At 31.0% G+C, this 15,300-nt stretch overlaps 2 long non-coding RNA genes across 5 annotated transcripts in view; one reads left to right on the forward strand and one right to left on the reverse strand.

Annotated features, from left to right (window-relative positions):
• The window catches only part of LOC143254158 (uncharacterized), a 49,316-nt gene that overhangs the window by 19,261 nt on the left and 14,755 nt on the right, over positions 1-15,300 (forward strand). For 3 of the 4 annotated variants that reach the window (XR_013030041.1, XR_013030040.1, XR_013030039.1), the window contains exons 3-4: positions 1,672-1,791; positions 9,347-11,235. This is a non-coding gene — a long non-coding RNA (uncharacterized LOC143254158). Of the gene's footprint in view, positions 1-1,671; positions 1,792-5,446; positions 7,457-9,346; positions 11,236-15,300 lie in introns of those variants that run through there. The other variant, XR_013030042.1, reaches the window with a different exon arrangement.
• On the reverse strand, positions 229-1,130 carry LOC143254155 (uncharacterized). Its single transcript, XR_013030027.1, has 2 exons — positions 1,021-1,130; positions 229-528 (listed from the first exon to the last, which is right to left on the reverse strand). It is a non-coding gene; the product is annotated as an uncharacterized LOC143254155 (long non-coding RNA).

Below are 15,300 nucleotides of genomic sequence, written 5' to 3' on the forward strand. Positions count from 1 at the left end.
ATTAACTTTATTATTTCAAAATTGAAACTTTGAAACTCTTCCGTTTTTAAATGTTGATATTCTTACTTATTTATACTAACTTGAACATCGAAATTAAGTGTGTTGTTACAAATTACCCTCCGCCAATACGATTTTATGCTCCCAAATGTAGACTGTCATTCATTCTTAGCTCACTATCTAATCTTGTTTCACTTCTTCTTCCACCACCGGAATGTAAATGTCTTACTGTTCGTGTTTCTCTTCTTAACCCATCTATTAAGTTAGGGTCACTGTCAAAAACCAAGCACACGTCTGTGATTCTTCTAAACATATATTTCTTGTATCTTCCATTTCTGTTACATATACCGAAATCTTGTTTCTTATCAAAACCACTTTTATTCTTGAGTCTGTTAAGAGCTCTACTACTTCCCCCCCTATATATCCGTGACCTCTATAACCATTGTGGATGTTTCGGGTTATTCTGTTAACTCCGTTTTCTGCATAACTTTCTGCATAGTAGACCGTAATCACCAAAAGTAGAATGAAATTCTGTAAAAATATAAATATCAAATTTTATTTTTTTTATCAAACTAGGACCATTAAAAAACCTAGCTATTTGCTTCTTCCGAGAGGAAATTCTGTAGATCCAAAGTTATTTCACAAAAACATACAATTACACAAACTAGTACGATGTAAATTAGCTTATCCTATAACTTTTTTCCCATAAACCTTTTATATTTCATTTCAAAATGTGCATTCATAGAATAGATTAAAGATTAAGTAAAAATAAATGGCATTATTCATGTTTAGTTCAAACCGTTAAACCAAAATTTATATTAATAACGGTAATAGAAATGACTGATTAATTTAGTGAATCTAGTCAACATAAAGATTATTTTACTGGTGTTGTGACAGATTCCGCGCGAGGAGCTTGCTCGTAAATTCAACATAATTTTCTTGTTTGTTGTTTTATATAATGAGAGCGTTTATCACAGTATTATTTTACTGGGAATTTTGTTATACTGAAATAGAATACCTTACCACTGACTTTATCTTCATTATACTGCAATAAGGTAAAAGACGTTGATATCAGTTGCAAGTTAGTTGGTTATGTTAATAGTATTCTTCAAAGTTACGAATTTATATAATGTGTCGTGATGACGCCATCACAGTGAAGGCCATAGCTCTGAGTTACAAAACTTTTATGACCTAGATTACTATTTACTGATTTTAAATTATACAAAGGTCGTACTTTATAATTAGATTCTTTTCCAGATATATTGACAAACAAATTTAAATCACAAATCAACGCAACAAACTTTATAGAAGTGTTTTAGTTTTCTTTCTGATACTAATGTACTTTCAAAGGACGATATCGTGTTGAATAGGCTTTATGTGGTTTATATAACTTCGTCCAAAAGTAAAATACAGAGTTATTTATTTCCCTATGTTACAATCTCAATTATTTTATGCAAAAACTCTAATTTGTATGTTTTTATTTTGCACATTATTATTATTTATTTGTGTGTCACATTCCAAACGAGTTTGGTTTTGTACCGTTACGTTATGTCAAACTTTCTGAATAAGTAAATTAAGGCTATTTAGATAAAATTTACAATTTTACTTAAATTATACGTTACACGGTACGTTCAATAATTACTTCTTAATGATTTATTGTTCTATGTTTTACAGTAGAGACAACTGAATATACCGAAGACTCAGCAGAAAGACCGATGTGGCTTTGCTATAATAAAAACACACAAACACAACCTAATATAAATAAACCTTCCAAACGCTAATTTTTACTCTCAGGTACTTATTTAATAACAATTTTTTTCGTTGGTATAGTATGTATGATTAACAATTCATGTTCTCATTAAATAAGTTTCTCTGTCTTTATTATTGTTTCAATCAAAAGCTGTAAACAGATCTGAAATCGATGAGAATATTTACTTTACTTTACTATCTTGTTACCGAGTAATTGGTACGTGCTTCGTATGGAATGTTCTATTCTTCTTTTAAGGATAGTTACACCATCTTTATTGATTGTAATATCTGATATATAATTAATTTATAATGTCTACAAGTTATGTCGTCTCGAATATATCGCTAGATTTCTTATCAAATTCTGATCCTTATTGGTTCATTAGATCCGAAGCTGGCGAATTTAATAATACTGTTTGACATTTAACAGTTTTGATGGATCTCATTAAATTGGACAACAACATGTCACACTGTTTTCCTAAATCGCATAAAAACTGCAACCATGCAGAAAATATGGAAGTGTTACCGTCGAGTAAAGCCAAAGACACTGTTCTAAAACACTGTTTCAGTTGATTATTGAAAAAGAAACGATGAAAATATGTTAATAGAAGAGTTTTATGTTTGGACTGGAATTGACAAAAATGGAGAAATATATAAACTTAAGTTGTTTTTTTTTTAAATATTCTGAAACCATGATTTCATTTGATAAATAAATATTTCTTTTCACAGATTTCCTGGAATACAGTGCTGTCTAGTGTGACTCAAATAGTATAAAAGGAAAAAAAAAAGTTTATTTTTGTTCATGTACCCGTGAACTAAGGAGATTTTGATTTAAGATTATGATAAAATCGCATCTAATAAAGATTTCTGACTGTAGTTGATAGTAAAGCACCAAGAGTGAATATAATTAGTCTTACCGCTATTTCTTTCATTTCTTAAAATAAAAATAGATAGCCAGATGTCATGGTATCTTCTAAAAAACTGTATTATCAAAGAAAGCTTCGACTGTCACCAATCCAATTCATATCCCGTAAACTCACTTTGAAGATTAGCTAATTAAATATTAAAATTGATCTATTAATTTTACGTGAGTGTGTGGCCCCATAATTTGTGATTTAGATTATGTGATTACTGAACAAAATAATCATGAGTTAATAAATAACTTGCTTACCTGATCAAAAAGCGAAACAGAACTTTCCTAGATATGATCTCTCAATACTGTAAGAAAGATAATAAAACCTGGGACGATCTGGTTCATTTATTACAAAAGTGCTGAAATTGAGTCTACTTTGAAAAGTTCGTTTTTTTCCTATTACACGGTAGAGATGTACTGCTGCCGAGGCAAGAGATTTGACCATAAAAATATTTTATCATGCAGAAGGTTATGATTTTCAAGAGGGAAAACAACAAGAAACAAGTAAAACTGTGGAAAGACACTTTCAGTGTCCTTAAAGAAACAAGTTTAATTAATTTTGAGAATAAACAAATGTGTGGAAAAAGAAAACAGTTGGTGCATGTTAATAATTAGAGACACTGAAGAAAAAAAAACCCTATTATTACGAATATATGAAAACCAGACAACTGACAAAAAAGAAAATGTAAAAGGGGAATCTCATGATTTGAATAAGCTAGATTTATCTTATGATAATGAAGAAATTGTGAAGCCAGGATAAAAAAACTTAAAATTTATAGGACGTTGATACTACATTAGGTGATAGAAGTGTTGACATAGATAACCCTACGTATACCCTCTCTAGTATACCCCTGTACCATTGGACCGTGTATCAAGAACATCTATACCCACTTAAGATGATACTTTTACCCATGATTATAAACTTAGATCATGTGGTCGTTTACCAACTCAACAAGAAGTAATCCTTACCCCTACTAAAAGACGAGTGAAAGTTTATCCCCAAGTAGTTCTACATAGCCCCACAAACGACACTAATAGAGTTATTGTTAGCTAAGTAGAAGAAACACTTGGTATGCTAGTAGCTTTTAACAATATGTTAAGCCGTAGTCGTAGCTGTAATTAGACTTAAGTTGACAATATAGGATGTGTATAAACATTATTGAATATGTTATATATATATATCTTTGTGCCTGTGGGGTTATCGGACATTTCTCTTTATATGTTACAGTTGTAGAAATATCTTTACTACGATCATTTTCCTTTTGGTGAGTGGAAACATGGCGGCAAATAACGTATTTTAGCAGTAAGAAATAAGACGCGTATGCTTTTTATTGAAGAAGAAAATTTTATATTATCATGAGATAAGTGAATTATTTTCGAAGATAAACCATTTTTACAGTATTTACGATTAATAATTTGATTACGAGAAGATGTAATATTGTTAGCAAAATCTTTTGTCGTAAGTAGTCGTGTTGGTTTTTATGACGGTGGTTCGGAAAATATGACGTCATTACATATAACAATTCAAGTAATAGCAGTCTAATGTTCAGTAAAGATCATACAGGAAGGAACTAAAAACTATAACACCTTAGTTAGACGATATCTTATCAAGATAGAAGTTTTGTTATTAGACTTAAATTATATTAAAGATAGCGTCTCGATTTCCGATCGGATTCCACAAAAATGTGGTTTAATAGACGCAGGTGGAAATGTTTTTAAATTTTTCTTCGCATAAGCAAAAACGAACGATTTACGTCAATTAAACAAAAAAATCGAACAGCAAAGACAGGTATAGATGGAAATGGTTAACTTAACATATCACTATAATGAACTAATTAACCCAGACTCTTCAATTAATTGACCACAAATTTAGGAAAGTGTCCTAAGTCTTAGAAAACATTTCAAAATTTTGATACATACCAGAATCAGACAGTCTGAACTTCATTAAGTAGGAACTGAAATGTTAGTTTTTAATTCCAGAATTCAAAATAACTATTAAAATTATTATTTACAGTTGGAAATTGTAAGACTGAGTTATCTAAGTTAGAACAAGTATTATATATGTAGCTGAAGACAGAAAGTTAGTTCATACTTTGTACGTCCAAATATACATGAAAACAAATAGTAGATGAAATTGGTAGGAAGTTACTTTCGTACATACAATATATGAAACCTACAAATAGTGAATAGATTTATATGTATTACAAATCAACTTATGTAAAGACAGCTGCAGCAAAGGATACACTTAGGGTGTTATAGAGATGCGTTTGAAAGCAACGAATAGAATGTTCAAATTGTATAAGACTGTATACTTGACTTCAACCTTTAACTGTTTGTTAGCTCTAAGTGTGGATATAAAAGAGAAAGACATCCCAAAATGGGATATATGACCCCTTAGAGTAGGTAACCCTGAACATTTTAAAAATAGAATAATTATAATTACATTATTCTATTGTTAGAAAATTAAAACACCAGTAACTTGGTTATTTTATGTGTAAAAGATGAAATTACCTATTCGATTCTATGCCCTAAATGAAATATAAATCGGTTTCTTTATGGAACTGATGTAATTAAATTAAAGAATAGTTGATATCTCAGATTGGTCAGAACAAGTTCAGCTCCTACCCAAGGAATTACGTTGTCCTCTTGTCTTAGAAGTAAAGCTAAATATACATAAACTCCGTTGAATATAAGAGTACCCTACTAGCAAAAGCTATTGCCTATAAAATGTTACAGTTAATTCATAAAATAAAACTAGATTTAAATTTTAAACGACTATCAATCTTATAGGATGACATCCGAAACTTGCCCTGTTGGAGAGCTGGGTAAAGTATCAAGGAATTTTAACAACATGTACGTCACAGGAGAGTTACAACGGAAGGAAGTAGATTAGATAAGTGGAAGTTGACTTATTCAGTAATGATAACAGTATATTTGGTAGTAATACTGGTAAGTATGGTGTTGTACACAGTACGTGAAAAATTGGCTTTAATGACATATTGTAAGTTAGATGAGCTGTAAATTCAAAAATATAACCAAATCAGGCCTAGAGAATTACAAAAGATTTTCTTACTCACAGGCCACTGAAGTGATATCCCATCTGATTTTGATGTCGAGTGATTTATGATAGCTATACATTAATATTGAATTTGTAAATAATTGGCGAGAAGTTACCTAATCAAAAGTTTAATATACAGATGAAAATTAATAGAATCAATTAATATATATATATATGTTTGAGAAACCAAAAATGAAATGTTCGAAAACAGGCGTACAATAACAAGATTATTTTCCCATAACAAAAGAAGCTATAAAATATTACCGCAACACAGTTAATCAATGATATATAAAATAAAACCCACATTACGATAGTGTTATTCCAGAAGAAGACAACTTGAGCGAAGAAGTGTTAAGTGATACATCGAAGTGCGTGTAAAACAATTAAGTAAGAGAGTTGTAACAACGTTCTCTTATGAGAAGACATAAGAGAATGTATACCACATTAATCACTTTGTTCTTAATTTGTAGTTTCTTTTACGATAAATATTATATTGTTAAATGTTATATAGCTAATGAATATTATCTGATTATGTACAATCATTGAGTGTGTTTACTACATATCATTATATCTATGAACAAGTTTATAATGAATGTATGGTATATATGTTTATATACATACATTTATTTACATTATTAATATTAAATTGTAAATGGTGATGGATGTACGATGTAAGGATCGAAAAAGTAAGCTTTTACGAGTAAATATTTATCAGAGATTTTTATTAAGCAAGTAAGAGTGAGGCCTCGCTAAATATTTTTAAAGTCTCGTATTATATTGGTTAATAATGAGAATTGTGATACAGAATACAGTGAAGTATCAGTACACACGTTTATAAAACAATGATGATCCAAGAACAACAATGCTTGAATAAAACATGTTGAAAAAGTGTCTGCTGCTCGTTTAGCGTTTTGTCTGTAATTAGTTGAAACTATCAACTAATGAGTTCAACCAAGAAGAAACTATGATAGAATGACATCACTACAGTGTGAGAACAAGTTACAAAAGATTGAATACCAACAAGCTTAAAACTTCCTGAAAGGTAAACAGCTGTCTTATTGATTAAATATCGATAACAAGAATGTCAGTATAGATACAAAATAAATATCCGGGTCAAACATTTGACCATGTAGTAATATTTCTTTTACAGCGTTTTTTTCCGAACTGTCAACACTCGATATATATTCTACAGAAATTAACCATAAGCAATCATTTGATTCTGTATCAAATCGTGTTCCTTGAACAGGAGACACACACAGACAGACAGATTAACGAAAGTTTTCTTTAACAATAAATTGTACTTTATTTCTTAATTTATTCAGTTTATTGTTTTATGTTTTCTATGGCGAAAAAAAATCAAACTAAGTTTTAAGCAGAATTTTTATTTCCTAATTAAGTTTACAGTAATGTCAAGTGTACATTTTTCTTGCACTGTATAACCTTCGGGTTGTTTTTTGAATAAAGGTGAGATTTCAAAATATCACTTTTACTGGAGATAATCCGGATTCTAACAAGCTGTAAAATTATAAACATATATAAAGTTTCATATAAGTGGAGTTAAAAGCACAAAATTGTATATGTTGCTATTAATAAGTTATTTAATTAACATAAATATTTTTTAAAGGATTGGGGCAGTTTATGCGGGATGACGAGAAACCCACTTCACCTATTACAAGTGTATTTTAGTTATGATAAAAGATGTTGTAGATAAGATTTATGTCTATACACTTTGTTAGAGAACAATATATTCCTGCTACTGTTATTATCGAGTGGTTTTCTAAGAGGATATCAACCATTATATTTTCCTTTCAGCTGTTCATTTGGATTTCAGTAATGGAAAGGTGTTCTTTATATGATAACATAATTATTCTGTTGGTGTCTTGATTATTTCTTCTATCTCTTCTTATTGATGTATAGTTACATATTTTGAATCTATTCTTAGGATAAATTAGTGTTACACTTATTATAAGAATATCAGGAATAATATCTTTTATTAAGTCTTCGATCTCGTGTTTCTTGGAAGCAAGTGCACCTTGGATGTTGATAATTAGAACTGTGTAATTAAAATTTTAGCATGTATCCTATGATTGTTGTGATTAGTTGAGGTATATGTGATTTTTTGTGTTTTTTAGCTGTGTCTATGAATAGGTCTATTCTATATTTCGATTGGGTCGGTTTTGTAAATTCTCTAATAAACTCTGTAACAATGTTTTTAATTGGGTTTACTGTTAGATTTGTTTCATTGTTTGTTATTTTCTTATTGGTTGTTGTATCTGTGATTTTGTTAAGTTATTGTAAATTGCTCACTGTTTTGGTTGAAGTTTGTTGTTTCTTTATTGGTGGTTTTGTTTGTGTAATGTTTTCTTTCAACATTTGTGCATATGTAAATGGAGCTGTAGTTGTGTGTGTTTGTTGTGTTAGGTGTGTTATCTTGTGTTGGTTTTATTGTTTTTATATCACAAATGCGTTGATTTATCTTTTTATTTGTCGGGTCCTTTATAATTTATGTTTGTGTTTCCCCAGAGTTACAGCAGTTTGGTTCAGCTTGATCTTTTTCACGTGCAGATATGTGGTGTTCACGTCCACATCCGCAACACCTCGGTGTTGCTAGACATGCCGCCGAAACGTGTTCATATCGTTGGCAATTATAACACTGTGTAATTTCTAATGCTGGTGTTTTTAGCTGTTCAACTTGGAATTTTTGGTACCACAAAATGATACCATTGTTTATCAGTTACAAGATGTTTTAATGTTGTTCCATGTCAACTCTTACTAAATTTGTTGGTTTCTTAGTGACCTTGGAAATAATTCTTTCCACTTTAGTGTATGGTATATTTAGTTTATGTAATGCTTGCTCAATATCCTATTTTTTTATGGAGTGGTGCACCCTACTGATTACTATTGCCTTAGGCTCTGGTTTAATTCCTGGTAAATATATATTCATGTTCCCAGGTGCGAGGGCGTCCTTGGGCCATTCTTTAAATAGTTTATTTACGTCAGCAGCTCCTTGACCTCGGACAAGGACACCGCCCGTAGGTAAACGCTTGACGCTAGCTGTTTCAACACGTGGTTTACATCTGCTAATTTACGCTGCTAGTTGCGGTTGATTATATATGCTAGGCACGCCTCAATAAGAATAGAATATTTGGGTGTTTTGTTTTAAGTGGTGTGTTTTTTGGTTTGTAGTTTCATTTTGTAATGAATTTCTACTTTTTATTTGAGACACTACTAGAGTAAACTCTTGGTTTTCATTTGTTTGTTCATCGCTTTGTTCTAGATTTTTCTTCTTCATTAGTTTTTGCGTTATCAACATCCAAAGCTTTGTTTAAGTTAGTAACATCATTCGTATTATTTTTGGTGGAGGAAGGAACTATCTCTACCTCAGTATGAGAAGTTTCTTCACCTTCATCTTCGTTTTCAGAATTTTCACTTGAATTACTTAACTATTTTTCTTTCTGGTTTTCGTTTTTCTCTTATATTCTTTTTATTGTTTCTTTATCACATTACAGAGATGTTAATTTTGTTTTTGCAACATTACAAAGTGCCAGTAACGGGGAGTTGTTTTTCTAAATTCTAAATTAATTCTTGTTTTTGGCCACCAAGAGAAGTAGACTTCTTTGTTTGTTTTTCAGGCCACCCGTTGTGGATGTTTCTTGGTTTTCCGGACTCATGGTTGTATTTCACGCTGCAGTGGTCGGCATCGCTTTTTCCTTGGCGACCCGCGCTTTCTTCGACCTAGTTGGATCTGTCTCTTTTTCCTTCTCATTCAACTGGTGCTGTTTCTTACAATATGGGTAATTATTTTTATCCAAGTGAGTATAGTAATTTATCTTTGTTCAGATAAGTGAAGGTGGTTGTCGCAGGGAAAGTGTTATAAGTTTTCCTACACTATTCATATAAACTCAAGAGTTTGCAGAAAACTCGCCTATCTCTCAGCTCACACTCGCCAAAAGTCCCCGGCGTTCGACTCGTAAACTTAATGCCGCGGGTTCGAATCCTGGTCGCACCAAACATACTCGCCCTTTCAGCCGTGGGAGCTTTATTATGTAACGGTCAATACCACAGTCAATCCCACTATCCGTTGGTAAAAGAGTAACCCAAGAGTTGGCGGAGCGTAGTGATGACTAGCTGCCTTCCCTCTTGTCTTACACTGCTAAATTAGGGACGGGTAGGTGCAGATTGCCCTCGATTAGTTGTGCGCGAAATTCAAAAACAAAAACAAAACAAGCAGTTGAGATGATAGTTCCAGCAAGACATAACTAAAAACACATCTTTTACTATCAAAAGCATTATTTGATAAAACAAGACGAAAACCTAAATAACCAAAGGCACTTCAAAATATGTTAAACAGAATTTGAGTAAATTAATCTACGAGACATTTTTTTTCTGTCCTCTTTACTGGCTATATTTTCTTACATTACTAATACAAGGTTTGGGGCGTGGGTACATTTCATACAATTTTATTATTCATCAGGATTCCTACCAACCTACCTTCAATTAAAATTATTTTAGGCAGGATTATACTGAATTAATCTGTGACACTTTTGGTACGATCGAGAATATCGATCGATATTAGCTCTCAAATCGATCAAGAGGTGATGAAGATATGAGTTAGAAGTTTGTACTTAAAATATTAATAAAATAATAATAACTTTCAGCCGTTTTATAAGCCGCTGTGCTGCAGCTGAAAAAAACATATGATATACATATTTTAAAATAAACTTGTCACTTTGTTTTTCATGTAGTCTTGTGAAAGATGCACATTAAAGAATAGTATTAGAACAAATAAACTACGTTATATGTGTATTTCAACTGGAGATTCGTAATACTTCTGTAAACAACTGGAATATCAAATCATATCAATAATAACACATCCAACTCTAGCTGTCTTCAATAAATTGTATAGAATACACGTGCAGTGAGGTCTATTCGAGATTTTATCTACATTTAGAACAGGTTCTCTGGTTTAGTTGTGACATCATTGACTGGAAACGTATTGACCTTATTTCACTTGTTAAAACGCACTGTGCAGAAATTTCTTCACACTGGCTTGTGATAAAATACGTTCTTGTGAGGCTCGGCAATGCCAGGTGAATTGAATCGTTCGTCTCGTAATCTGAGGTTCGCGGGTTCGAATTCTGGTCGCACAAACATGCTTGTCCTCTCTGCCGTGGGGGCGCTATAGTGTGCAGTGTCAACCCCATTATTCGTTGGTAAAAGAGTCGCCCAAGAGTTGGCGGTGGGTGGTGATGACTAGCTACCTTCCCTCCAGTCTTACACTGCAAAATTAGGGACAACTAGTGCAGATAGCTCTCATGTAGCTTTGCGCGAAATTCTAAAACAAACAAATTTACTTAAAATCTGAACTGAGGAAAAAGTTATGAAAATACAGCCTAAGTAAATAATTAGTGCTTACATGCGGTATTGGCAAAATGCCTGGAATTTAAACGATACGTCAAGAAAGAAGTGTAGTAGGAATAAGACAGAAAATCATAATTGCGAAGAATTTTCCAAAATCAAGGCAAGTATTTAATAACAATGACAAACATTAATTTGTTTCATCAGATATAAAAGCAAAACATGTTTATTTTAAAAGTGTTTTAGTAAATTACCATATGTTAATTGCAAATGCTTTGTTACATCACAAGTGTTTTAGAAAATTATGTCACGTTTATTACAAGTACGGTTTTATGTTATAAATGTTTTAATTAAATATTGTTGCTCTTTGCTTGCCCTTCAAGAAGAGGAACTATCTTAGAATTATAGCGTTTTGTGTTACAGTTTAGAACGATAAATTAATCTTTTCGCACTAAAAAAGGTTTAGAGAGACTGTATCATTAAATACAATTTCCGATACATTTTATCCCAGTATGGAAATTAAAGTCCAGTCATATTATATGCCGTTATAGTACGCATAGATACCGTACACTAAGGTACAGAAACGATTCAATTTTGTACCAGTACGGAATGTTCAGATATATTTTATCCCAGTACAGAAAGTTCAGAGATACTGTACTATAATATAAGAAATGTAAATTGAACACATGTTAGTTAGTCTTGCAGACAAAACAAGCCCTACGGTGCGTCCAATAACTATTTCTTATTTACTTAATATTCTATGTTTCACAATAAAGACAACTGAACCAACGGTGGACTCAACAGATAGCTCGATGTGGCTTTGCCATCGTGAAAACTCACATACAACTGAATATAAATAAACATTCCGAACGCTATTTTCTACAAACAGGTACTTGTATCATAACAATGTTTTCTCAGTTGGCACTCCATGTATGCTTAACAAGTCATGATTATAATGTCTGTAATATATTTAATTTATTATATGTATAATGTATGTTGTATTTTATAGTTAAATTTAATAGCATTCCGTAAACTATGTTTGACGTATATAAGACTGTCTATATAGAAACATGCATAGAATGTGGTTGTAATACTATTATGATGAACTCTTCTACTTGTTCAAAATCTTTAAAGAACTATTTAGAATATGTAACGGTTTACAATGTAATAGATCTAACACTAATGTCTCATGTGAAGTGTAAATCTATGTTATTATGTTTATCAGTTTTTCGTTTTATTCACTTTTTATTATGATTATTCAACATTATTAGTTTGATATCTTGTTTAAAAACAACCTAAATTATATGGAAAATTGTCAACATTATGACTGATAATAAGTGTAAATCTTATTCTCAATCACCTATATTAATCACTCAATTAATTATCAAATTCTGATCCCCATTTGTTGATAAGATCAGAAGCTACTGAATATAACAAACTGCTTTACTTTTAACAGTTTTGATGAATATTATTCAACTCGACAATAAAGTGTCATATTGTTTTCCTATATCACAATAAAACTGTTGAAATGCAGAAAACCTGGAAATATTACGTAAAGTAAAGTCAGTGAGTTTGTTCCTCCATACTGTTTCAAATAACTATTGAAATGGAAAAGACGAAAATAGATTAATAAAAATATTTCATGTTGCAACTGGAATTGACAAAAATGGAGAAATATGTAAACTTAAGTGTAGTCTTTCTTAAATGATCTAAAACCATGATTTCATTTGATAAATGCAAGTTTCCTATCAAATATGTTCTGGAAAATAGCGTCATCTAGTTTTACTCAAACAGTATATGCCTGACGGTTAATGAGATTTTAAATTAAAATTGTGATAAAATCACATCTAATAATGGTTTCTGAGTGTAGACGAAAAGCATCAGTTGTGAACTTTATCAGATTGACGACCGCTGCTTCATTTGTTAAAATAAAAATAGGTTGTTAGATGACACAGTATCTGATAAAAAATCTTTTGCAATATTACATTGGCCTAATAACTTAAATTCCGTACATGTTATTTTGCTTTTACAAATAGATTTTCCATAACAGAAGCAGACTTCGAAATTAATATTCATTTTTTTCGATCACGTAGAAATTGTTTACAAATCGGTAACAAAACAAACTCTTACTTTGTTCAATTTATTATTTCCTTTATCACACTGAATAGTTTTTCGTATTATGTTTCTGAAGAAAATTTAAACTGATGAAAAGAGAATATCATTGATAACAAATGAATATATATCGTTATTCATCTAGAATTTTTTTGGAAATACTCGTCTCTTATTTTCAAAACTACATGTTGTCGTCTTTCTTTTTTGTTAATGTATCAGCTTTTTATCAGTTGACTCCATGAAGCCATTGTTTCTTTATCCCGTGTTTATTACGTGCTTTGCCGGCCTGTTCAAACAAAAACATGAAAACTTTGTGTAACTTGATTGTCAACTCTACGAGAATTTCGAAGGAACCGAATAACCAGTTGTACCAGATACATATGTTATAATTGTGTAGAACACCTTTCATACTTCTTTTGGAACAATTAATGTATAATTGCATTCATATCGTTCGTAGACTTTGTTCCTAGCTGTGCTATTAGTTCATTTAGGAATATAATTGCAACAAACTAGTGAATGTTTATATGAAAGAAAACGTGAAACAAAATAATACTTCCTAACAACCTAGTAGTAGACAAGGCCACTAATAGAGAAACATTAATTTTTTTTTAAATATTTTAGAAGCCTCGTAATATTTTCCTTAATAATAAGAAGTGTGATACATGTTTCAGTAAAGTATCAGTACACACGTGTATAAAACAATGATGATTATATAACAACAATGATTTTATAAAACATTGAGAAAGTTTCCGCTGCTCGTTTAGCGTTTAGTTTAGTCTGTAAGTAATTGATGCTATCAAAGTCAGTAAAGTGGTTTTGGAAATTATGAGATGAATCAAGAAGAAACTGTGACAGCTTGACACCTCTGCAGTTTGAGATAAAGGTACAAAGGATTGATTACTAACAACTTTAAAATTTCCTGAAATGTAAACAGCTGGCTTATCAAGTAAATATCGATAACAAGAATGTGAGTACAGATAAAAGATAAACCTTAGGGGCAAACTTTTCACCATGCAGTAATATTTCTTCAAGAACGTTTCTTCTTCGAATGGTCAACACTCAAAATATATTCTATATAAACTAACCTAAGCAAGCATTTCAATCTGTATCGAAAATTGTTCCTGGAACAGGAGAAAACCCAGAAAGACAGATTAACGAAAGTTTTCTTTTAAATATAAATTACACTTTATTTCTCACTTGATTCAGTTTATTCTTTTCTGTTTTCTGAAACCCAAAAATAAACAAACTAAATTTGAATGCAATTTTTTATTTCAATATTCAGTTTACAATAAGTTCAAGAATATATTTTTCTTGCACTATATAACCTTCTGGTGTTATTTGAACAAAGGTAAGACTTCAAAATATCATTTCTATCAGCGATAATCCGGATCCTAAAAAGCAGTGAAAAAAGAAAACGTATATGAACTTTCATTTCAATTGAATTAGAACCACAGAATTGTCGATGTTGTTATAAAAGTGAGTTATTTTATTAACTTTAATGATTTTTAAAGAAAAGAGGAAGTTTATTCGTATTTACGTAATGTGGTGATATGACGAAATCATACTGAAGCTGTGAGTTACATTTATATGTTATATGCCAAATTATGCGAAAGTCATATTTCATAATCGGCTATTTCGTCAGATATATTGTGAAACGAAGTTAAATAACAAATGAACGCTGTAAATGTTATGAAAATGCTTTAATTTCTTTTTTGTACTGATATCCTTTCAAAGTCCGAAATCATGTTGAATAAGCATTATGGTGTTTAGTGATGTCGAGAAAACCCACTTGTAGAGAAATATGTATGTAAAAACGGATGGTTTGGGTTGAGAAATTTTTTTTTACGCAGAGGAGTGAACAACGTTTTGACCTTCTCCGGTTATCGTCAGGTTCACAAAATGTTATTCACTCCTCAACGTAAAAAATATCTTAACCCAAACGATCCGTTCTTACATAAATATTATGGTGTTTACATCTTCACTTTGTCGAAAAGTAAATTACAGAATTATTTGTTTGTCTTTATTAATATCTGAATTATTTTATGAAAAAAAATTAATTTCTTTTCTATTTTACATTTTATTATTATTTATGTGTTTTTCATACTCCTGTTAAGTT

The sequence above is a fragment of the Tachypleus tridentatus genome, chromosome 6 (genome assembly GCF_004210375.1).
Source record: "Tachypleus tridentatus isolate NWPU-2018 chromosome 6, ASM421037v1, whole genome shotgun sequence".
Lineage (NCBI taxonomy): Eukaryota > Metazoa > Arthropoda > Merostomata > Xiphosura > Limulidae > Tachypleus > Tachypleus tridentatus.